Source organism: Gorilla gorilla, chromosome 3 (genome assembly GCF_029281585.2).
Source record: "Gorilla gorilla gorilla isolate KB3781 chromosome 3, NHGRI_mGorGor1-v2.1_pri, whole genome shotgun sequence".
Taxonomy (NCBI): Eukaryota; Metazoa; Chordata; class Mammalia; order Primates; family Hominidae; genus Gorilla; species Gorilla gorilla.
In genome coordinates, this window is record NC_073227.2 from 100,483,518 (window position 1) to 100,508,806 (window position 25,289).

At 36.4% G+C, this 25,289-nt stretch overlaps 1 long non-coding RNA gene across 1 annotated transcript in view; it reads left to right on the plus strand.

Moving 5' to 3' along the window:
* The window catches only part of LOC129532922 (uncharacterized), a 40,007-nt gene extending 19,754 nt beyond the window's left edge, over positions 1–20,253 (plus strand). Inside the window, exon 5 of the long non-coding RNA XR_008678865.1 lies at positions 20,205–20,253. This is a non-coding gene — a long non-coding RNA (uncharacterized lncRNA). The remainder of the gene's footprint in view (positions 1–20,204) is intronic.
* The last annotated feature ends 5,036 nt before the right edge of the window (positions 20,254–25,289 follow it).

Below are 25,289 nucleotides of genomic sequence, written 5' to 3' on the forward strand. Positions count from 1 at the left end.
GCTGAGACTGGGCTATAGAAGTGGGCAAGAATGAAATCAGTGTGACCAATTGCAAAATTCAGGTGAGAGATAATTGTAGCTCCACCTGGGCTAGTGATAGTGAAAGTAGTGTCAGTAGATGATTAAATTCTGGATACTTTTTATAATGGGAAATTTCAAACTTATACAAAAGTACAAAGAATAGAATAATAAACCCATATGCACCCACCTTCCAACTTCAATAATGATCTACTTATGACCAACTCTTTTTTTTTAAATCTACGACTTCCCACTCCTTGCTTTACAAGATTATTTTGAAGCAAGTTCCGGACAGCAAATCATTTTATTCATAAATATTTCAATATGCAATCTTAAAAGATAAGGAACATTTTTAAAACAAAAATAGACTATCACATTTTTCAAGTAAGATTAAATTCTTAACATCATCAAGTATTAAATCAGTGTTCAAATTTCCTTTATTGTCTTATATTGTACTAACTTTTTAATTAGATTGAATTAATAACTAAATTATAATTGATTTGTAAGTCTCTTAAATCTTCAAAAATCTACAAATCTCTTTTTAGTTTTTTCCTTGCTATTTATTTTATGAAGAAACTGGGCTATTTGTCCTATGAAATTTCCTATATCCTGGATTTCTTCTGATTACATTATCATAGTGTCATTAAATCATGTTCCTCTGCTAACTTTAGTTCCTGTTAATTGGCTGTTAAATATCTAGAGACTTGACCAGAATTCTTCATAGATGGTTTTTATGAACACCTATCAGCAGCCACATGTTTGGTTATCTCTTTTAGGAATGGTAATGACCATTTCTGGTTACTGCCTTGACCCAGTATTTCATTAGATATTTTAAAAATGGGGATTTTCTTCTTCTAACCTTTTTTTCTTCGATTATTAGCTGGAATATTTTTATTTTTTCCTCATTTACTCCAGAAAGTAGAGCCTGAGACAAAGACTTGGATGCTGATAACTTATTATAAAAAGTGATTCCAGGAAACAAGATTAGGAAGAACGAAAGAGGGAAGGAGAGAAAGCCAACAGAATGGTATGCTGTTGAGTTGGCCACCATTGTGGGCAGCTGAGATACAATCTTACTGGATTTCCAGAGTACCTGTGTAGAATGTACTTCACACATTTCTTTTCAAGGACAGAAGAGGCAAATTTATCCTCTGGCTCTGGTCCTCCACTAGCCAGTGGCCAATTTATGGGATATTAACTTTTTTTTATTCTAGGTTGTGTATGTACTGAGTGCCAGGAAGATTTCAGCAAGTGTTCCACACTGAAGTGACTGAGTCTCCCCAGAGCAAACAGAAAGAGACTAGTGGTACAGCTGAGGCAATGTGTTTTTAGGTTACAGCTACCTGAAACAGTCCTAAGTAATGGCCAGAACAGAAAGTAAGCAAGAGGTTATGAGGCAGTACAAAAAACTTGCATGAGAAGAAAATTTCCCCAATTAACTATTTGATCATTTTGAGGTACAGGAAAATAAAACTTGATCTCACATTCTTATTTTTACCAGTTTTCAAAATAATGAGTTGCTTTGCTAGCATCCTCTATAGATGACTGGCCAAGGTGTGTTACTGTGTGTGTGTGCTTCTTTGAGGTACCATAATAGACTGGTAATATAAACGTATTTGGTAGGTTTGAGTCCACTGTGTATATAATTCTTATTGATGAGAAATTACTATAAGTGTTCTCAATAGCTATGCCTTCAAGTTGGCTTCTAAGTCTTTAACGGTCTTTGACAGCTTCCTTGCACTCTGGTTTAACGACATAGCAGAATTTCTGCTCCAGACCTTCAATCAGCCATGTCTCTAAGGAGCTCTGGTTCTATTAATAAGGAATGGTATTTAGAGATTACTTTCTGGACACTAAAGATGGATATATTTTAAAAGCAGATGCAAAAGGATTTCCTGATTGGACATGGAGCATGAGCAAAAATAAGTGTAATACAAGATAGCTCCAAAGTTTCTAATTTGTTCAGCTGGAGGAATAGAGCTGCCATCGAGTGAGAAGGGGCAGTTTTCAGGTCAAGCAGGTTTGGGAAGTGAAACTGGAGGTAACATTTGTACGTGGTGAGTTTATAATTCTATTAAAAATTCAAGTGTGGATATGCAATTGGATATAGAAGCATGGATTGGATTCATGGGCATATAGGTAAATGTTGGGAAACATGAGAGTTGTTGAATTCATCAATAAAGAATATTTAATTAGAGATAAGATGAGGACCAATGATTAAGCCTTCAGATAGTCCTTATGACAAAAGTAAGAGGTTGGTGAAATAAGTCGGTACCAGAAAAGGTAACTGGAAAGGAGTGTCTAGTGACTTAGGAAGCAAACCAATGTGGTATCCTGGAAGCCAAGTGAAGAAGGTGCTTCCATGTGTAGGTCATGATCAATTGTGCCAGTGCTGCTGAAAAGGGAAGAAAAACCAGGACTGAGAATTGTTCATTATATTTAGCAAGTTGACATAATTAGGGATCTTACAAGTGGTTTCAGTGGTATTTTAGAAATGAAAGTAGAATTGGATTGAGCATAAGCTATATTTGCATACGAGCTGCTGGTCTCTCTATTCTGTTTCACTGATTCATTTATCTCTGCCTGGGCCATTACTGCACAGTCTTAATTACTATGTCTTAACAGTAAATCCCACTATCTAGTAGAGCAAATTCCTCTTCCTTACTCTTCAGAAGTATCTTAACTATTCTTAATCTATTAGTCAGCTATAGACATGTACATAGAAAATCCAAAAGAGTCCACAAATAATTGACTAGAATGAATAGAAGAGTTTAGCAAAATGACTGGATTTCAGAGAAATATATAGGAAGTCAATTGTATTCCTACATACAAGCAGCAAAAGCTAGAAAATGTAATGAACAAAAAGACACTTTTATAAGAATCAAAGTGAACATCAAGGAATATCAAATATCTGGAAAAAAGTATTTATGCAAGATCTCTAACAGGAAAATTTTTTTCAGAGAAAAATTGCACTTGGAGGAGGGAAGAAGCAGAGGAGTCAAGCAAGAATTTCTGGAAGATGCAAAGAGTCTTCTTCAAGGAGTATTATGAGAGAGTGCCTTGGCAAACAAGGATGAAGAACATTTCCAGAAAGATTGAATAGTCAATAAAACTTGATTATATCAAGGCTGGATTTAAAATGTTCAGATTTGGCAATTAGGAAGTCATCACTGAGTTTTGCGAGAAGAGTTGCAAGGAGAGAAGTGAATGGGTAGGAGGGAAGTGGAGACAGTGGACTTAGAAAATGAAAGAAAGGAGAGAAAGAGATGTTAGCCTGATGAGATACAATAGTCAATAGAAGATTTCAAAATAAAATTTTTATTTCTGGATCGAGAGATTTTAGCTTAAATATACAGAGAAAGAACATAGCAGACCAACAGAGACTATTTGTTGACCACAGGAAATAGTACAATAGGATGTTTATCTAAGCTTATTTTTCTTCAGACTGTCGGAAAATATCAATTTTCACTCATCCCTGTAAACCAATGAAATACATATAGTTTCTAGAAAGCTTATAATTTTAAATATAGCTGTAAGCTGTGTAATTTTGTTGGCTTTCCATGACATTGCTTTATGTTAAAATGCTTCTTTTAGAGTTTACAAATGCCTTCCTCACATATTATCTCCTTCAAACCTCAGAACAACACAGTGAGTTAGTTTGGTTAAGTAACATTGCTGTATATTACAAATAAGGAAGCCTAAAATATTTTTTTTTATTTCAAAGTTCTAAAAAAGTTAATTTTCATGAAGTATTATAGCAGCAAACTAAGACTGCGTAACTTAGCCATAAATAACTATTGCGTTGCCAGTGTTCACAGCTGTGTTGCTGAGGACACAAGGAATGGATAAGTCAAAGGATAAGTATGTGCAACATCACTCGATCATGGCTAGTTTGGCTCACCTGAATATTCTGAATGTCAACCAGACAGGATTGGGCCACAGGATATACAGCTGGGAAGTGAATGAGCAAGCAGAAATAATTATCAGTGTAACACAAGAAGCACCAGACTTAGAAGTCTGTTCCTGACTCCGTTTGAGAATTTAGGCAAGCAGTTCCCTCTGCCTTATTTTCCCACTGGACCATAAATGAAGAAATTATGGATGTTTTTAAAAATTATAGATGTTTTAACTTTTCCAGTTATATTTTGCATTGATTATAGGATTGAAAGGCTAGAAGGAAACCCAATTAACCAGTGTTCTTAGGAAATTAACATAATTGGTTTGGGCTGGTTTACAAAGAACAGATTTTAGAACTATAAATGAAAACATTGCAGGATGAGATAGTTACTTCAATTTTAAAAAAAGTAACAACATGATCAGGCTGTTTTAATATCATTCAATGAAATCAAAATGACTATAGCTATTATTCTAATTAACCCTAAGTTTTAAAACATTTCTGAGGTAACATGAATATGCACCCAAAATGAGTATCGTAAAATACCAAAAAGTATATACAAGTTTTACATTTTCTTTTGACTTTGATTTTTATATATTTTCATTTCAATTGTTATTCAAAACATTTAAAATTATATAATTATACCATCAGTAATGCAGTTAATATCCTGTAGTTTTGTGACTCCTAATTTATCACCTAAGAAATCTAAAACAGAATGAGCATATGAGTTTCCTTCTCCATGTTACTTGTGCACTTAACTTTTGAACTTTTTATTTCTTATATTTTCATTCAGTCTCTCTAAAAAACATTTTTTTCTCTATTGTAGTGGAAAGAATATAATCTTTGCTGGCACCTGAACTGAGATTCAAAATCCTGCCACTTTACTAACAATGTGACTTCAGGAAATTTATTTAATCTGTAAGCTTCATTTTTCTTGTTCGCAAAATGACAATTATTACATATACCTTATGAGCTGGTTGTGAGAAATTAGAAGAATAAAATGAACAGTGTCCAGTACTCAGCAGGTGTTTAATACACAGTAGTGCTTTCTATCCTCCATTTACTTCTTCCTGAAACTTTTACTTGAGGATTTTAATTGTAGAACTGGTCCTGTGAAAAAGTGAAACAATTCATCTCCTCCAGCCCCAATTCTTTTCCCTTTCAGATATCAAGAGTCTTTTTCTCTAATAATCTCAAAATCTGTAAAGAGTTCTAAAATCTAGCCATTTTTATGTGCTTAATACAGATTTAGTTTCAGATTCCATTGAGCTTTGCAGGGGACTTACAGATAGATAATTTAGCCCATTTTACAGTTGAGGCAGTGAAGGGCTAGGAAATGTAAATAACTTTCCCAAATACACGTGGTGACAGTGCTAGAACTTAATCACTCTTTTAAATATCAAGTCCACTACTATTTGTATTACATCTCTTTTAGCATTTTAAGCTTCTTGGTAATTGTTGAATGATAAGCTTTGTGTTTTCTTAATAGAATTTGAGGTCCCTGTAAGTGAAAGGGTATTTTAGGTTACAGCTGAGAAATGGTGCAGACTTCTCAGACTGGTCTGGCTACGTAATTTTCAGGGCCCAGTGCAAAATAAAAGTGTGAGATCTCTTTTTCAAAAAAAAAAAAAAAAGGAAAAAAGTACCATTAAAGATATTCAAATATAAAGGTTTTTCTTCTATTTCTGCTTCTTTTTCAACTTATACTGTTTTTCATTAGCATTTAATTTTGTTCTAAGTAGAAAATTTTTTAAATTTAAAATCATTAGAAATTTTACAGCATATCTTCATATTGTGCAATGCCAGTTTTAGATGTAAATATAAGAGCATTTAACCTGTATGCATTATCACCAAAATTATACAATTCTATTTTGTATTTTGTATGTATTCTGTTGTTACCAGAACAGTAGAAATCTGCACAAAGCTAACATGTTTTTTCTTTCCTTTCTTGAAGGATACACATTCTACCAATACATTCTACTTTTGGCTTACTGATAAGGAAGGAAGGAAAGCAAAAGGAATTGGGGACTGTCCTGTCTTTCCCTTTTCTTCTGATCTTATTTTCAACATAACTGGTTGGCTAATACGAAAAAAGCAGCCCAACACCATTGCCTTCTTTCTGCATTCCAAACAAGTTCTAGTTGAAACTGAAAGGGCGGCATCCCAGGGACCTCAGCAAGTCCCCCCTACATCCCCACCCCACCCTTAGTCAATCTTAGATTTAACAAACTGACCTCATACTACCTTTATGTCTCACTGAACTACTTACTATGCATTGTGAGTCCACTGGAATTCTGTGCTCATGGGGCATCACAAATGCTATATATAAATGTGGCAGCAAGGAATAGTGGTGGATACTCATATTGAGGTATCTCCTGTGCACACTCCTCGGCTCCATTGTACCATTAGATTTCATTTCCAAAACATAAGTTATAGATAAATTTATTTAAAATTTCAAGATGGCAATGGAAGAGCTTTAAACCTAACATGAGGTCTTTCTGAGCCTAGGACCCGTGACACTGCACAGATAGCATGCTAATGAACTTGACCCTACTTCAAAGGTTCTTGAAATCAAAGAATCAGGCCAATACTTGGCTTGCCTATGCAGTGAGACAAACCCGTTCTGCTTTGTATTACCTCTTCTCTTCTTCCCTTATTCTTTCAAGAAGCTTTTATCCAGAAACTCTTCCTTCACATCTGACACTAACTTTCTACTGCTAGTTTCCACTGCTTACTGACCTTTTATTTTATATTGCCGTGTTTTAATTTTACTTAATTTCTCTTTAGCATTATTATTCACCAGTCATATGAACTGTATGAAGCAGTCTATCACACTTTCCAGTCTTTTCAAAAGTATTTATTAACATTATACATTACAACAAAACTATTGCTTGTCTGTTTTGTATTATTCTTTCTGAAATATGTCCTACAAATACAAGTTATTTCTGCGTAAGTTTTTAACCCAGAATAAATCTAATACATTTTCATGTTGGGTGGGTGATTGTCTCCTTATAAAAGTAACAGTAGGAAATGTTTTCCCTCTTGAAACTTTGATAAACATTTCTTTGCTTTCCCTTTTATAGCGCTTTCACAGTGCTCACTAAACTTCCTGTTTTTTTCCTGAATATGCAGGGACTGAATTTTCCTTCTTCAGCTGTATTTTATCATTTAACATTCTTGTTTAGTTGAAGTATCAGTAATGAACATCTGCAATGACTCATTTCAGGAGAAATATGAATAATAATAGCGTTTAAATTTCTTTAGTGTTTTATAGTTACCAAAACATTTCACATATATTTCAAAATTTGATCTTCATGGCAACCCTGGGACTGATCTACAAATATTTTTTAGTCTTAAAATTAATAAATAATACATTAAATAGCATATTAACATGTTCATTTCTTCCATCTTAAGGTTTAAACTTTTATTAGAACTTCTTTGGAAATTATACATTAGTTTCCCCTCTAAAAGCCTCTAACGGGGAATATCAAACCTTCATGGTAAAGAAATAAAATAGTCATTTCGGAGTCATTACAGCCAGTTGAGTTGGTAGCTGACTGCAGCTAGTCACAATCTATAATCACAAATAACTTTAAAATAAATGATTCTTTGTTACAATATATTTTTAATTTGCCCTGTGCTCTATACTAGGTTAATGTAGAGCATAGGAAAAAAGGAGGCTGAGTAATTAGGTCCAGTTCTTTTGTAGAGGCCTCTGGTGCTAAGCAGACTTAGCATTTTGATGTTATAAAACACAAAACCGAAAATATCACAAAACCAAACCCAAGCCCCACTTTTTTTTTTTTTTTTTTTTTTTTTAGACAGGCTGGAGTGCAGTGGCGTGATCATGGCTCACTGCAGCTTTGACGTCCCGGGCTCAAGCAATCCTCCTGCCTCAGCCTTCCAAATAGCTGGGACCACAGGCACATACCACCATGTCCGACTACTATTTTTTTTTTTATTTTTTGTAGAAACAGGATCTCTCTATGTTGCCTAGGCTGGTCTCAAACTCCTGGACTCAAGCAATCATCCTGCCTCAGCATCCCAAAGTGCTGGAATTACACCTGTAATTCCAGATGTACAGTCAGCCCCAATTTTCTTGAAAATATTTTATATACTACCTTCCTTCAAAATTTAAATTACATATACTCATTCTTGAAATCAGAATTACTGTAAAATATTTTTTCTTACTACCGCAAAATCCAAGGAGAATTTGGAGAACAGTTCAAATTTAACTTCTAGTCAAGTAAATCAACATTCCCTGTTTATATAGTAGAATAGCTCACAGAATTCTAAACATAGTTGTATTCTGACTGTGTCACCTGTTGACCTTTCTTGGAAATTATTTTCATATAACATAACATATCTATAATTACATGATACATAATATATAAATATGTCTTTATACTTAAATAATTTGTTAGATCCTCAGCTATCTATTCTTAGGTAAATTTTAACAAAGACTTCACTGCTTGCTGCCTTCTTTAAATTTTATTCTGATGACCAATTTCTATTTTAAATTCAGATTTATTTTCCTTCTGCTAACTTTCCATAACTTTAGCTGGGACACACCAATAGCTGGAATACTTTTTAAAACCCATCTTCCTCTCTCTGTGGTTTCATTTTCCTTCCTTTTCCTCTCTCAGGTGTTCAATTTCTCTACTCTCAGGTCCTTCCATACCCTCTCCCTCCCTGCTCTTTCCTTCCAGTTGGTATAGCTGACTGGGAGTCATCAGTTCCCAAAAAGAAGAGGGAGAAAGCACGTTCATACCCTGTACTTTTTGGCTACTTTCCTGTTGTTGCTCCTTTTCTACTTCTCTCCACCCTGTCAACCCCACCTTTTTTCCGCCTCCAAACCCCCTACCTTCCTGTCTGTGTCTGTTAACTCCTTTTCCAGCACATTCTCTCTATTATTGCCCCCATTATTAATTTCTCATAACTGCTACTGGAATTTTTTAAATCATTATTGAGTTATTTTTCCATGTGGTACTCTTAATGTTACAGCTTAAGAATAAAGGCTAAAAGATACAATTATTGTTAAAAAGAAGAAACATCAGATATTAAACTCACTGAGTAAAGGTCACACTGACCATTAATACTGGGGCTTAGGCTGGAGACTGGCAACCTCAGCCCCAGGCAGTTCCAAAACTTTTATACTTCTTGAATATTAAGAGTCATGATGGTGGATTCTGGCTTTTTACTGCCAAAATGCACTCTAGAAGGAAGTGTTCTGCTTTTGGTGTGACGCCAATAATGTGTAAGATAACTATGCATTGGCCGGGCGCGGTGGCTCACCCCTGAAATCCCAGCACTTTGGGAGGCCGAGGTGGGCAGACCATGAGGTCAGGAGCTTGAGACCAGCTTGACTAACATAGTGAAAGCCTGTCTCTACCAAAAATATAAAAAAGTTAGCCGGGTGTGGTGGTGCACACCTGTAATCCCAGCTACTAGGGAGGCTGAGGCAGGAGAATCACTTGAACCCAGGAGGCAAAAGTTGCAATGAGCCAAGATGGTACCACTGCACTCCAGCCTGGATGACAGAACAAGACTCCGTCCCAAAAAACAAACAAACAAACAAAAAACTATGCATTCATGGAAGAAACAATTCTTCTTCTGTTCTATCCAATATTTGTGGAAATTGTTAATGTCTTAAGAAGCATGTCTGTTGCAAGCCTAAAGATGCCTTGAGGATGTATATTCTTGCTTTAATTCACACAGAGATAAAGACATCTTATACTTTATTCTCCTGGCCTCCCATGAAAATTATTCACAAGAAAAATTCACTAGTATGTCATTAAAAATGATTAATTCAAAAAGAAGAACTTGAAGGACATGTCTTCAAGTACCTGAAGTGTTATTAAATGGAGTAGCAATTAAATAAATAATTAGACTTATTTCCAGACTACAGTAATAGGACCAAAAGTAAAAGAATATTTTTACTGCTATAAGGAAAATGGGGGAGAATTTTGCCTAGTTGTACATGTTTCCCTATCTTTAGGTTATATCCTTTTTTCTATGGCTTAGCTACTCTAGGGGAAAGGAGTCTTTTCTCCGTTCTAGGGGAGATCCTACCATAAAGTCCTTCAGATCTGGCCTGATAGCTTAAATAGAACTTAAAGAAATTTATTAAACCTTCTATCACAGTAGTTTTTAACTAGGGGTAATTTTGTTCACAGAAGACATTTGGCAGTTTCTGGAAACATTTTTGGTAGTCACAATTTGAGGTGCAGTGCTACTAGGCAGAAGCCAGAGATGCTGCTAAACATCCTGCAAGGCACAGGATGGTACCCCACAACAAAAAAATTTTCATTTCTAAATGTCAACAGTGCTGAGGATGAGATACCCTGGTTTATCAAGACAATGTCCTGGTTAATTAATCCTGCTGCCTAATCCCATTTTGCATGTTAGAAACCAAATACAGTGATCTCTGTTTATCCATGGGCGATATGTTCCAAGATCCCCAGTGGATGCCTGACACTGCTGATAATACTTAACCTTGTATATGCTACATTGTTTTTTCCTATACAAATATACCTATGATAAAGTTTAATTTATAAATTAAGCACATTAAGAGATTAACAACCACTGTTTGGCATATACTTGGCTTCTCTTTGACATATTTGAATTGCCAGCATCACTACTCTCATGCTTTGGCACCATTATTAAATAAAATAAGAGTTATTCAAACACAAGCACCAAGTGATTAAGGGCAGATAGCATGTACAGAGCGCATGCTGGACAAAATGATGATTCACTTTCCGGGCAGGATGGAGCAGGATGGCATGGGATTCATCACACTGCTTGGAATGGCATACAATTGAAAACTTATGAATTACTTATTCTGGAATTTTCCATTTACTATTTTTGGACCAGGACTGACCATGAGTAACTGAAACTGGGGAAAGCAAAACCATGGACGAGGCGGGGGACTGCTGTATTACTTCATTCTTTCTCTCGTCCTTTCTATAAATCCTTACCATTTCTTCCCATACCCAGGCAGTTGGATATTTTGGGCAAGCTTGAGGAACGGCTTGCAGAAATAAATGAGAAAAGTGTATTTACAATTTTCCAAATTTGGTCCTTGTTAGAAATGTCTCACCATTAGAAATAGTGACAAATAGGTTGTTAATATGGCTGAATAAGAGCTTGAGCTATTAATTTAGATTCCTTTAGCCCTATATTTCCTCTTTCCATGATCTCCATCCAAGCAAGTGGCTGACTCTTCACTTTATTGAGTTAGAGAAACTATATGGTTGTGTAGAAACAAGAGCAGCATACAATATTTTTGGGATTTGTAGTTAAAAGCCTAACACTTAGAAGAAGTCAGAGGGTTTGTGGATGAAGACAATGGGACAAGGGGATTCACAGATATCAGCAGGGTATCTGAAAGACTCAACAGCAGAAACTAAAAAAACAACACACAAACTCACTTCCACCCACAAACTAAAAGAACAACCTCTGACATTGTAGGAGTGTTTGGTCAGGAGGCAAATATGTGAAGAAAGAAGTATCTTGGGGCTGTAAAACTCTGGTAGGTTTGTCAGAGAGGAAAAAGACTTAGAGAACAGTGTCTGGCACATTCCTACTGCAGATACAGCACACACATAGCAGAGGTTTAACAATTGTTAAGGAATAGTTTAGGACAACAATAATCATTCCAGTGGCAATCAATATTAACAAATGGCTAATAATCGAGGTCCCCTAAATTACCTTAAGCTTGCCCCAAACCTGGAGGGAGGGATGGAAAACCAAGAGAGACTGATATTTGGTCAATCTGACATAATGAGGAATTAGAGAACAATGAACATTGAGTTTACATCTCTGCTTCTTCATTATGTTGGATTAGCAAAAATTATGTTAATGAGTCACTCTCAGGTTTTCCATTCCTCCCTCCAGGTTTACTCGATTGTAAAATTTTAAAAATTACCTTGCTCACACCTGTAGATTTGGAAATTCTTATTTCTTACAAGAGAGTTGTACTTAGTTTCCCACTAGTGAAAAGTGTTTAAGGGAAAAGCGTATTTCCCCAACCATTCACAATTTCACCTGCACACAATCTGTTTAAAATTATATTTTTCAACCTGCGAAGCATGGTCTATTAGTGGGTTGTGAAATCAAATCAGTAACTTAAAACATTTTACAGAGAATAGTTCAGATGAAAAAAGAAAACAGAATATATCAAATGTATGACACATGCCTAACTTAAGTATTACTTGGTGAAAGTGTGTACTGGAAGCCATATACAACGTACTGCTTAAAGCAAACTGTTTTAAAGACACTGTTTCAGGAAACCATTAGGACTCATCCCATCATGTCCTACATTCCAATTTACTACATCGTCATAAGAAGTCTCTCATCTCCACATAATTCTGAGCATTTTCTCATCTAACCCTTGTTTTCCCCTTCTTCCCTCTCATTTTCCACTGTGCCTTCTGGAACTCACTTCCTCATGAGAAAAATCCATTATATCTTCAATGGCATTTAAAAATGCCCCTTTATCGTCTTGTCCTAATTTAATCCTTGCTCTGCCTCAATGATCATGCTTCCCCTACAGACCTCTCAAGTCACAGCTGTTTCTCTCATGCTCCTTATGCAATTTAGGCCAGAAGTGGGGTAAGTATTCTTCCAGACTACTGTCCCTCACTTCTTCCTAAAACCCCCAACTTCAGACCTCTTGCCATCAGATTTTACCACTTGCTACCTTCCTTCTTGGGGACAATACAGATGCTCAGATCTCCTTATTTCTTACAATTATTATTTCCTGTTTCTCTCTCTCCCTCATTATTTCTGTTCTTTCTCTTCATAATTATTTCCATATCCATATTGTATATCCTTCAGTATGATTGCCTCTCAGTTTTTTCAATCTGCTTTCCTCTGATGAGCTTGTCCTCCACCCACAACCATAGATACAATGCCTTAAGCATGCTGACTGGTTTTTACTTTAAACTCATTACCATTACCTTTAGCTCTCTGGCAATCCAACTGTATCTCCCTAGACTATTCACCCTCCCACTCTCCTAGATGCCGCTCTTCTCCTCTCCAATCTCCAGTGCATTTTTTCCATTCTCATTCTCAAATGAAACAGAAACAATCAGAAGTAATTTCATATATTCCCACTACTCCATCTTCAAGGTTACCAGTATCCATGACCATTTCCCTGCTCTTCCTCCTGATATGATAGACGGACTCTCTGTACCTTTACCTAAGAGCAAGTCATACACAAATGTTTCTCAACCAGGAGTGATTTTTTCCCTCAAAGGGCAAACGTCTAGATACATTTTTGGTTGTTACAACTCAATGAGAGGGAGCAGGTGATTATGGCATTTAGTAGGTAGAGGGCAGAGATGCTGCTAAACATCCTACAATATACAGAAGAGCCCCCGCAACAAAGAATTGTCTGGTCGAGGGTCCAGGAAGTCAGTAGTGCCAAGGCAAAGAAACCCTGTACTGAAACCTGCCCCTCCCCAGCACCTCTCCCCTTCCTCCTTTACATCCCCAAGTTTTCTTCTTATTGAATCATTTCTACCTTCATACAATTGTACTGTTGATATTTCCTATTTTAAAAATATTTTTCTCATTGCCATATTTCCTTCTAGCTACCTCCCACCTTTCTCTGATCCCCATAAACAACAAAATTCATGAATGAGTGAGAGAATTTTCTGCTCTGGAAATCACCAAATCTTTTCTTCCTGCTCTCTCTTGAGCTCAGAGAGTTCAACAAAACTTTCTCATCACTCACAATAATAGTATGTCATGTTGTCAAATTTAATGGTCAGTTCTTCTCATCTGACAAGTATTAACATTTAGCATGATTGATCACTTCCTGCTTCTTGAAATAATTTCTTCTCTTAGTTGCTTGCCACCTCTCTCAGTTTGTCTCTTACCTCACTGGCTGGGGATTTTCAGTGTCTTGCTTTCATTTTATTCATGGCTTAACTTTAAAATATTTTGACCTCTTTTCTAACTATGCTAGTTTCCTGGGTGACCTCATCTAGTCTCATGGCTTTAAATTTCATCTATATGCTGATGGCTTCTGAATTTATATTTCTAGGATCAATTTCTCTCTAACTCCAGACTTTTATAATCAACACCTATTTAACATTGTCACGTGTTTACCTAATAGATAGCCAAAACGGAACTCCTAATTTTATCCCCCAGACCTATTCTTCCAGCAATCTGTCCTTTCTAAGTTAATGGACCCATTCTGCAAAGTAGCTTAATTCAAAACACTTGGTGTCATTCCTATCTTCCTCTGTTTCTTTTGTACTGTACACTTCCTGTCTATCTGCCACTCCTGCTGCTCTATCTTCAAAATGTATCCAATATCCAACCTTTCAATCCCCTCCAATGCAAATACATCAGTCAAAGCTGCATTCTCTTAGGACTGGATTATTTCAATAGTTTCCTAATAGTACTTCTGGCTTTCACCCTTGTGTCCTGTACAGTCTGTCCTCTACCCAACTCCGGAGAGATCATTTTGAAAATTAATTCAGACCATGTAATTTTGCTCAGAACCCTTCATTGGCTTCCCTTATCTTTCAGAATAAAATTTGCAATCCTTGCCATTATCTATAAGATCACACATGATAATGATCACTGTTTCCTTTGACCTCTTCTTTTACCAGTCTTGTTCTCTCTCACTCTTTGCCAATCACATTGGCTTCCTTGTTCTTTCTGGACTACATCAAGCATGTATTTCTTTTTCCCAGAACATTTTTTCTCTCCATAGCTGTGAAACTTGCTTCCTCACTTTCCATTTTTCTGTTGAATGGCAATTTGTTAAAAATGCCTCCCTTGACCACCAGTTGTTATTTAACAACACTTCCTCCTCCCACCTGATATCTCCATCCTGCTTACTATGAAAAATTTCTATTCTATTCTATTCTATTCTATTCTATTCTATTCTATTCTATTCTGTTCTGTTCTGTTCTGTTCTGTTCTGTTCTGTTCTGTTCTGTTCTGTTCTATTCTATTCTATTCTATTCTATTCTATTCTATTCTATTCTATTCTAAAGACAGGGTCTTGCTATGTATGTCACCCAGGCTAAGTTCAGGGACACGGTCGTGGCTCACTGCAGCCTCAACCGTCTGGGTTCAAGCACCCCTCCCACTTCAGCCTCTCAAGTAGCTGAGACTGCAGGCATGTGCCATCATACCTGGCTATTTTTTTTTTATTTTTTATAGAGACGGGGCCAAGCTATGTTGCCCAGCTGGTCTTGAACTCCTGCATACAAGCAGTCCTCCTGCCTGGGCCTCACAAAGGGCTGGGATTACAGACGTGAGCCACTGTGCCAGGCCAAATTTTTTTTAAGTGGTTCATTTATCATTTGCCTTGCTCTACTGGAATTTAGTTCATAAAGGTCATGGTTGTTTTGTTGTTATTGTTATTTATTATCAAATCTCTAGCACCCAGAATCATACCTGGGTGCTATTATTTTAGTAAACACTTTTAATACATTTAAAAAATTTTGTCATTACAAGTTGAAAACTTTTTTCATGATTATTTAAAAACGTCACCTTTAAAATTATTATTGTCTCAGAAAACTTATTGTAAGGTACCGAAATTAAACTCTGCTTTGTGACTCAGCCCTCCCCTGAGCAGGACTGACACTTTTGCAATACTATCCTCCTTGAGGACTACCTTCTTGTGTGAGACAATTTGTCATGGCAAACATAATAAAATATTGATGGAATTCCATCATATTGAATTAAAATGTCCGCACATTGTACTGTTACATAGTGTCAGGGCAGAACCCAAACCCTGCATTGCAGGAGTCCTTGGTGACTTGCTATTTTTCAGAAGTTTAATGCAGCAATCTGGCATCAGTAAATATTTACACAGTTGAATCATATGACAGAATTACTTTACAATCATTTGTAATTAAACATCTTGATATATGGTCTTAACATGGCTATAGAATTGGAGCTCTAACAACATGTTCAATCTCTGATTTCTAGGCTAAGAACTCTGGGTTCTTAGAGTATTTGTGGATGCCCAAGGGCTCCTTTTGGATTATTGTCCCCTGAGTGGAAAAAGAGCAAAGCATCAACAATAAATGAGAAATAAAATATCATTAAGGTTCATTTCTCTTTGTTTTCCACTCTCCATGGTGGCTGCAGTGTATCACCTGCCTTCTGGCATATAAGCTCTGGGTGACTCTCATGTCTGCTGGAGTACTGCAGGCTTCCCTGTCATCATGGTATGATCCTCCCAAGCCAATGTGGGGCTGCAGGCCACCACTTCCACTCTCATCACGTTCCCTGTTTGTGCTTGTTTGGGGGGTACCTATCATCCTGCTATGACAGTCTGTTCTGTCCTGCTTCTTTATCCCCATGTCACCGTCTCTGCAATTTCTCTGCTATCACTAGTTCCTGAACTCTGGTTACCGACAGCTTGCCAACAGCACACTCTGTGCCCTTGTCATCTCTAGCCCATCACACCTGCTGCTGCCACCTGCTCCGGTACCTTGCCAACATCTCCCCTACTGCCTTCAATGCCGGCCACGCTCCTTCAGGAGGAGAAAGGACTTTTTCTAATCAGTGGCTGCTGCTGGACAGTGACACACTAAACAGTGACATCTGGGAAATATCAAGTCATCTGTCCTTGAGATGGTGTATACTCTTATTGTTGCCAAGATATTTTACCATCAAATTCTGGGGTCTGTGGTGTTTACTGTTCTAATACCTTCTTTTCCTGGCTAAGATCTGCAGCCTCTATTAAAATAAATTCTAACCTTTAGTTTAAACTATTCCATTGTCTTGTTTTCAAAGTCTTCTCCTTTGATTGTCATACCAAAATTTAGTTATGGGGGAGGGAGGGAGGAATATGTGGTGGTTAAAAGTTTAGTTCCAGCATCACTGACATTATCTAAGATAATAGAAATATATCAAAACAAAGAGCTCTCTATTATGCTTACAGGTATGCCTGAATTAAACATATACATGTTAACATGAATATTAAGTTGGTAAATAATCTATAAAAGATAACTAATTAGGATATTGGTAACTGTATTACACACTTCTAGGTAAATAATGTGTCCCATAATATTCTATTTTTCCAAAGTGCGAAGGAGAAGATGGAGATGTGTGTGTGAAAGAGAGAGAGAGAAAATGGGAGAATATTTTGGGATTAATGTAAATTTTCTATTTATATCAATACAAATTAAAACAAAATTGTTTTTAAAATGTATATCTATAAAATAACAGATTAGTGGAGATCCATAGATAAATGGAAATCAAAATATATTAATGTTCCATAGAAACAATAAATTATAGTGTAAATATGAAGATGATTAATAGAAAGGTTATTTCCAATGCACAGCCTCCAAAATAGTAAAATAACTTATTAATAAGGCAGTCTATGTCATTAATGAGTAGCTCTAATGCTAGAAAAATTATACTAAGCCAAAAGCTACTTTCCTTTATACTAGTTCTACGTTCTGAGTGACACAAAATAGTCTAATCTCATTTGCAAAGCTCGTTAAATAATTGAAGACACTTTTATGAAATTATAAAATCTAGAAGAGCCATGTTGCTTTAGAAGTGAGGAGTCAAGAGTTTCATGCATTGCTCAAGGGGTTTGTGGAGAGCTTTTTGAGGAGGATTCTGGCAATACATATTGTAATATAAAATATACATAAACTTTGACCCAGCTATCCCAGTTTTAGGAATCTATGCCACAGAAATACAATCATTGGTACATTTGAATGTACCAATGTATATTAATGCATTGTAAACAATTGGTAAAAAGTTATTGGAAACAACTTGAATAATTATAAAATGTATATATATTTATTCTATGTAACTCTATTGAACAGAAGGCAAGTATTTAAGAAAGAGAACTATATCCATATGTATTGATCCAGTTTGCCCTTGGTATATTTTTATGTGAGGAAAGCATAACTATGTGTATTACAAAATGCAATTTCTTAAAACTAACAATCCAAATATATATTTGGGGATAGCACAGAAAAGACATGAAAGAGGATAGTACACACTGCTAACTGTTCATTATGTTTTTAAAAATATACATCTCTTTTGTTTGAAAAAGTTTGCATTTCTTTTAAAATTAAATTATCTAATACTTAAAAATGTAAATCATTTTTAAAAAGCTCAATCTATGCTGTTTCATAACTACATGAAAATATATTTGCTTCTAAAATTTCTTGTGGTTTGAAAAGTGTATGCTCATTTTCTAGTCACAGACAAACTTATACCCAAGAAACCCTTGGTTTTCATACATTAATCACTAAGGATCTTGTTAATAGTTATTCAACTTTAGTAGTTATTCAACTTTAATAAAGTTATGGCAATAAGGCCTCTGTTATTTTAGAAGTACACACTTTTATATTTGGATCGAAAGTGAGAATATATCTAAGTAAATGTCAAAAAGTTATATCTACAGGAAAAGGCATGGTCCCCCCAAATATTTTATTTTCTAGGCTAAACATCTTTCAAACAAAGAAAACATTCTCAGATCCTTTACATCATGTTGATTGTCATTCTCTGGTTCCAGTTTAAGATATGTTATTCTGCTTTGGAGACATTTATCTATATCTTTCTTAAAGTATCCCAATATTGCAACTGATTTTTAGAAGACTTATCTCAATGGAGATTTACACTGATAGTATAGCAAATGTGTGTTGTATTGTAATTTTGAATGTTTCAACACAGCTTTGTTGAGTCCTCTATTATCTATTTTGTGTTTGAGCAACTTGTGTTTTTTAGCCTAAATGCAGGACTTTACCATTATCCATTTTCAATTTGATGATGTACACTATGTTAAAATGAGAAAGGAACTATATTGTACGTACAGTATGGTTACCACTACATGAAAAACATACCTACCTGTTCAAGTAAATCATGCTCACAGTGGTGCTATTCATAATAGCAAAGAGGTAGAAGCAATCCAAATGTCCATCAATGGGTGAATAGATACACAAAATGAACATACAGTAGAATATTATTGGACTTCAAATAGAAAGGAAATCTGTCATATGCCACAGCATGGATAAACCTTGAGGACATTATGCTAAATGCAATAAGCTACTCACAAAAAGACGAATATGATTCTACTCGTGTACGAGATCTAAAATAGTCAAATTCACAAAAACGGAAAGTAGCATGGTGGTTACCAGAAACTGAGGAAAGGGGAGAATAGGAGTTGTGTTAAACTCCTATTTAGGAATAAAATTTAGGTATAAATTTTCAGTTTTGCAAGATCAAAAAGCTCTGGATATCCATTTCACAACACTCTGAATGTACTTAACACTACTGAGCTATACACTTGAAAGTAGATAATATGAGAAATTTTATGTTAAGTGTTATTTACTACTATTTAAAAAGCAGAAAGAGCAAAATGTATTGATATAGATGTGAGGGATTGAGGGGTGTGGATGTACACAATAACTCAAAGCATTCTGCCTTGGGCAACTTGGTAATGGTGATTGCATTAATAGATAAGTGAGGCCGGGCATGGTGGCTCACGTCTGTAATCCCTGTACTTTGGGAGGCTGAGGTGAGAAGATCATTTGAGGCCAGGAGTTTGAGACCAGCTTGGCCAACATGGTGAAACCATGTCTAAAAATACAAAAATTAGCCGGGTGTGGTGGCACGCCCCTGTAATCCCAGCTACTCGGGAGGCTGAGGCGGGAGAATCACTTGAACCCAGGAGGCAGAAGTTGCAGTGAGCTGAGATTGCACCACTGCACTCTAGCCTTAGTGACAGAGTACAAAACTCCATCTCAATAAAAGCAACAACAAACACACAGAAAACAAAATGTGAATATATATGGGGAGGAGCAATCTGAAGTAAAGATTATAATAGACACTGTGGTGCTTTGCACCATCTCTTCTTTGCCCAAGTGATTTCAGCACTGCTCTGGTAAGCAGTTCCATGCACATTTCTAGGGTCCCATCTTAATGAGAAGATGTGCATCGTTGCTTTCCTACTTCAGGGCTTTCTCCTAAGGCACACGTATTCCAAACCAACACACAGAAGCAGCCTGGAAGTGGGAGGAAAAGGAATCAATGGATCATTGCTCTTACTTCCCCATCCTACTCAGATACTGTTTTCAGGCAGTTTCTACAGGGAGCCCAATATGTCCCAGTGGATGTGAGCCCCAGTTGCTGTTGCTGTTAATCAGTTTAATAATGTACCCCACTCTTGCCTCTTTTGTCTTTTTTTTTTCCATTTCTGTTTTCATGCTCTGAAAGCTCTTTTTTTTTGTCCTGATTCTTAGAGTAATCTTCCAAATAAAATATATATTAATATACCCAATCTTTGTCTCAGGTTTTCATCAGAACTACAGACAGTTTTCAAAAGAAGACATACATGCGGCCAACAATCATATGAAGAAAAAGCTCAGTGTCACTTCTCATTAGAGAATGCAAATCAAAACCACAATGAGATACCATCTCACAGCAGTCAGAATGGCTATTACTAAAAAGTCGAAAAATAACAGATGCTGGCAGAGTTGTGGAGAAAAAGGAATGCTTATACAGTATTGGTGGGAGTGTAAATTAGTTCAACTATTGTGAAAGACAGTGTGACAATTCCTCAAAAACCCAAAGACAGAACTACCATTCAGTCAGGCAATCCTATTACTGGATATATACCCAAAGGGATATAAATAATTATATTATAAAGACACATACACATATTTATTTGTTCATTACAGCACTATACACAATAGTAAAGACAGGATTGCCAACCCAAATGCCCATCAATGATAGACTGGATAAAGAAAATGTGGTACATATATACCATAGAACCCTATGCAGCCATGAAAAAGAATGAGGTCAAGACCTTTGCAGGGACATGGATGAAGCTGGAGGCCATTATGCCAAGAAAACTAATGCGGGAACAGAAAGCCAAATACCCCATGTTCTCACTTATGAGTGGGAGCTATATGATGAGAACACATCGACGCATGGAGGGAAACAACACACACTGGGGCCTATTGGAGAGTGGAAGGTGGGAGGAAGGAGAGGATTAGGAAAAATAACTATTGGGTACTAGGCTGAATACCTGGGTGATGAAATAATCTGTACAACAAACTCCCATGACATAAACCTATGTAACAAACCTGCACATATATCCCTGAATTTAAAATAAAAGTTAAAAAAAGGAAAATATATGGAATATTTAGGACATGCAAAGTTTTAGGAATCTTTGGGAAATTTAGTTGAAGATGTTCATTAGAAAGTTAGAAATTGGCTGGGCATGGTGGCTCATGCCTGAAATCCCAGCACTTTGGGAGGCCAAGGCAGGAGAATCTCTTGAGCCCAGGAGTTCTAGACCAGCCCCAACAACATAATGAGACCCTGTTTCTACATATTAAAAAAATTAATTAGCTGGTGTGGTGTCTCACATTTATAGTTCCAGCTACTTGAGAGGCTGAGGCAGGAGGATAACTTGAGCCCAGGAGTTCAAGGCCTGCAGGACCTATAGACAAGCTAATACACTCCAGCCTGGGTGCCAGAGCAAGACCCTGTATCAAAAAATAAAAAAATAAATTAAAAAAAGAAAGTTAGAAATTAATTGGTGTCACCTCAAAAGTAGCTGTCTTTTCCATTTCTTGATCCATTCTGCTCTTCATCTTCCAGAAACTGCTTTCTGCCACTCATTTACATTTGTCATTGTTTCTGTGCTTTTTCTCCTATTTTACTAGTTTTTTTTTTAAAGTCAGAGATCTTAAGAAAGTTCACTGAATAGAAAGTTTGTCTAAAATGCCTAAACTTTCTCTTCCTCAAATGGATCATTTGTGACTATATAAAGCTCTAGTTTTTTTTTCAGCGACTCTTCTGTCCTTCATGAGTTTCTGGCCAGAGGGCCATATCTAATTTGCTTCTCAATATAATTGCTCTGAATAATGGTATGTTCTCTACCTTCTCTGCAACTTTATTTCATCAAATAAAAAAAAAAACAGTGTCCTTTAAATAGAATGTGAAAAAACTTAAAGATACTTTGGCTCAGCCTGGTCTTGTCAGTCTAAGAGAGGTTTACTCTTGTAACAAAGAGGTAGGTTTTCTTTTCTTTTCTTTTCTTTTCTTTTTTCTAAATACCTCTAGGAACCCATTCTGTCCATGTGTCATATCTTATTTGATGCACGATGTCAGAAATGTGGTTGAAATCTGGAAAAAATCCTGGATCTTTGGCACTTTTTCAAAGGCTAAAAGAAATCTTTGCGGAACTGAAAGCTGTCATTTGTGTCCAGGGAGGAGTAAAATTGTTCAGCTTAAATCCAAATTGTTGTTTCAAAGAGAACAAAAATGAAAAGTTTGGAAGATAAAATGATGACTAATCCACTCTTGTAAGTTAGACTACTCTTCTTCTTTTCGATTTAGTAGATGCTGTGATCATGTTTCTTTATACTAACCCTCCTGCAAGCATAATGATCCCCATCTCCTGGGATATCATTTTCCCCCTATGCTTTGTTTCTCCCTGTTTTATACCTACCTCTATTGTATTTTTCAGAAATATTTTTTTTCTGTGAATTGTGTCTTCATCATAAAGTTTAGAGGACTTATTAATTTCACTTAAGTTTAAAGAGAATCATTAGAAATTGGACAGTTAAAAGACATTAATTCAATAATTTTCTTTTTTCTCTCTTTTTTTTAAGACAGGGTCTGACTCTTGCCCAGGCTGGAGTGCAATGGCGTGATCTCAGCTCACTGCAACCTCTGCCTCTCAGGTTCAAGCAATCCTCACACCTCAGCCTCCCAAGTAGCTGGGATTACAAGCTTGCACCACCACACTCGGCTAAATTTTGTATTTTTAGTAGAGACAGGGTTTTGTCATGTTGGCTAGGCTGGTCTCAAACTCCTGACCTCAAGTGATCCATCTGCATTGGCTTCCCAAAGTGCTGGGACTACAGGCACCATGCTTTGCCTAATTAAAGAATTTTCATAATTTTAAATAAAACCTGTAGAAGAAACTAAAATAATCTGATGTTGATGTTGAAAAATATCAGAACTATCTTCATTATTCTCCTAAGTTTATATATAAGAAAATGAAGGTTCATGCAATTTAAATAATATGCCCAAAGCCATATATGAATAATCAGCATTACTAGAACTAAAACACACTCTTTCTGTCATTTAATATTGTTTAATTTAATTGAATCAATTTAATATGGTCAGTAAACCCTGAGATTAAGAGGAGGCACAAGTGACATTTTCTTGTTGATCCTGTTTATGTTATGACTTTTTTTTTTTCTTTTTTTTAAGATGGACTTTCACTCTGTTGCCCAGGCTGGAGTGCAATGGTGCTATTTTGGTTCACTGCAACCTCCGCCTCCTGGTTCAAGTGATTTTTGTGCCTCAGCCTCCTGAGTAGCTGGGATCACAGGTGTGTGCCACCACACCCAGCTAATTTTTGTATTTTCAGTAGAGACAGGGTTTTACTACGTTGACCAGGCCGGTCTCAAACTCCTGGCCTCATGTGATCTGCCTGCGTAGGCCTCCCAAAGCACTGGGATTACAGGCGTGAATCACCGTGCCTGGCCTCTATCTAGTTTTTAAAAGGTTTTAGCTGAGTGTGGTAGCTCATGCCTGTAATCCCAGCACTTTGGGAGTCTGAGGTGGGAGAATCCCTCGAGTTCAGGAGTTTGAGACCAGCCTGGACAACAGGTGAAAACCCATTTCTACAAAAAATACAAAAATTTGCTGGGCATGGTGGTGGGAGCTGGTAGTCCCTGCTACTCTAAAGGCTGAGGTGGGAGGATAGCTTGAGCTCAGCAGGTGAAGGTTGCAGGGCGCCATGATGGCTCCACTGCACTCCAGACTGGGCAACAGAGGGAAACTTTGTCTCACTAACAATAATAATAATAATAACTTTTACATATTTTGCATTTTATAGATGAGATTGACACATGGAGAGGGTAACTTGCCCAACCATGTGGTTAATCAATGGCAGAGCCAGAACTAGCACTGACTTATATGTGCATTTGCTTATTCATGCAATAAATATTTTGAGTGCATTCTCTGTTGCAGGCATTATGCTAGGTAATGGGGATTCAATTAAATAATAAACAAAATAGAGTCTCCAATGGCATAAAGTTCATAGTAGGCCACGACTGGGCTGCTACATATCAATGATGATGGAAACAAGAGAATTCAAGAGCATTTCATCGTGGAGTAGCCAGAATTCCTAGTTGATAGAACCTTCGGTGCTGGTGTGGCCTTTTCCCCCTAAAAAGCATACACGGTGGTAGTGTTATGTTTTTGTTTTTTCAGTTTTTTATTTTTATTTTTTGGCTCCTCTTACCCCATTAGTACTTTAAAGGACTGACTAAATCAACATACTTTGCACACACCAACCAATATGAAGAACTTAGGAAGAAATAAGCAGTCACATACAGTCCTTCATAAATTCATGTGATGCATGCCCTTTACTTATTTGCAGGTTCTATGGTAAAGCAAAATGAAAGAAACCTTTGCTATTGTCTGAGTTGCCTCTTTTGCCAGTTTTCGAACCCAGGCCAAATTTTGTGGGCCAGCCTAGCTTAGATCATATTGTTCAGTAAAAACTACTAAAAAGTTCAGTAGACTGTAGAATCTAACTCTAGAGGGAGTGAGACTAGAGGCAGATGTTGCGTCATTTGTTAGTTGGGCAATAAGTTCATACAAAGAAGGTCCCACATTTAACTTCATTTACATGCTTTATAAATCACACTGTTGATTTGCAGTTGTACACTCTGACTCTTACTTCTCACAGCTTTTATCTAATTACCAGAGAAGTGGGTGGGTGGTTAATTTAAAATTTAATGAAAAGAATTAGGCTTCTTTTAACCCAGTACCTTAAAGGAATTGTTAAAACAAATGATATTCTTTAGAGAGAATAGAGGACCAATCAACATTCAACTCTTTTTTTCAGCTGAGTCAGTGTGGGAGACAGACATTAGACAAGTAGTCCAATAAAAGCTATAAGTTTATATATATTATTTACATATATAAAAATGTATATAGATATAATTGTGATAATCAGGGATACTTTAAAAAGAAGAGAATACTTAGAAACACATCATGGAAAAACTTAGGTGTAGATTCGTCTCGATTTGGGGTAGGGGATGAGTCAGGGAAGGCTCTCGTGAGAAAATGGCTTTTAAGCTCAGATATTAGAAAAGTAAATAAAAGAGAAGAAATCAATAAAAAAAGTTGTGAGAAGTGAATGCTTCGTTGCAGAAGACAGAAGTACATCTTGGAAGACAGAACTTTCCTCTGATATTTTTCCCCATTCTTCATGTTTTCCATTTGAAGGACTGGGCCAGGCACGCTTTATCATTCAAATTATGTTACATATTTCTTAGTGCCAATTGAAACCAAATTAAGATCTTGATTGTGGTGACAGCTACATGACTAAGCATTTGTCCCA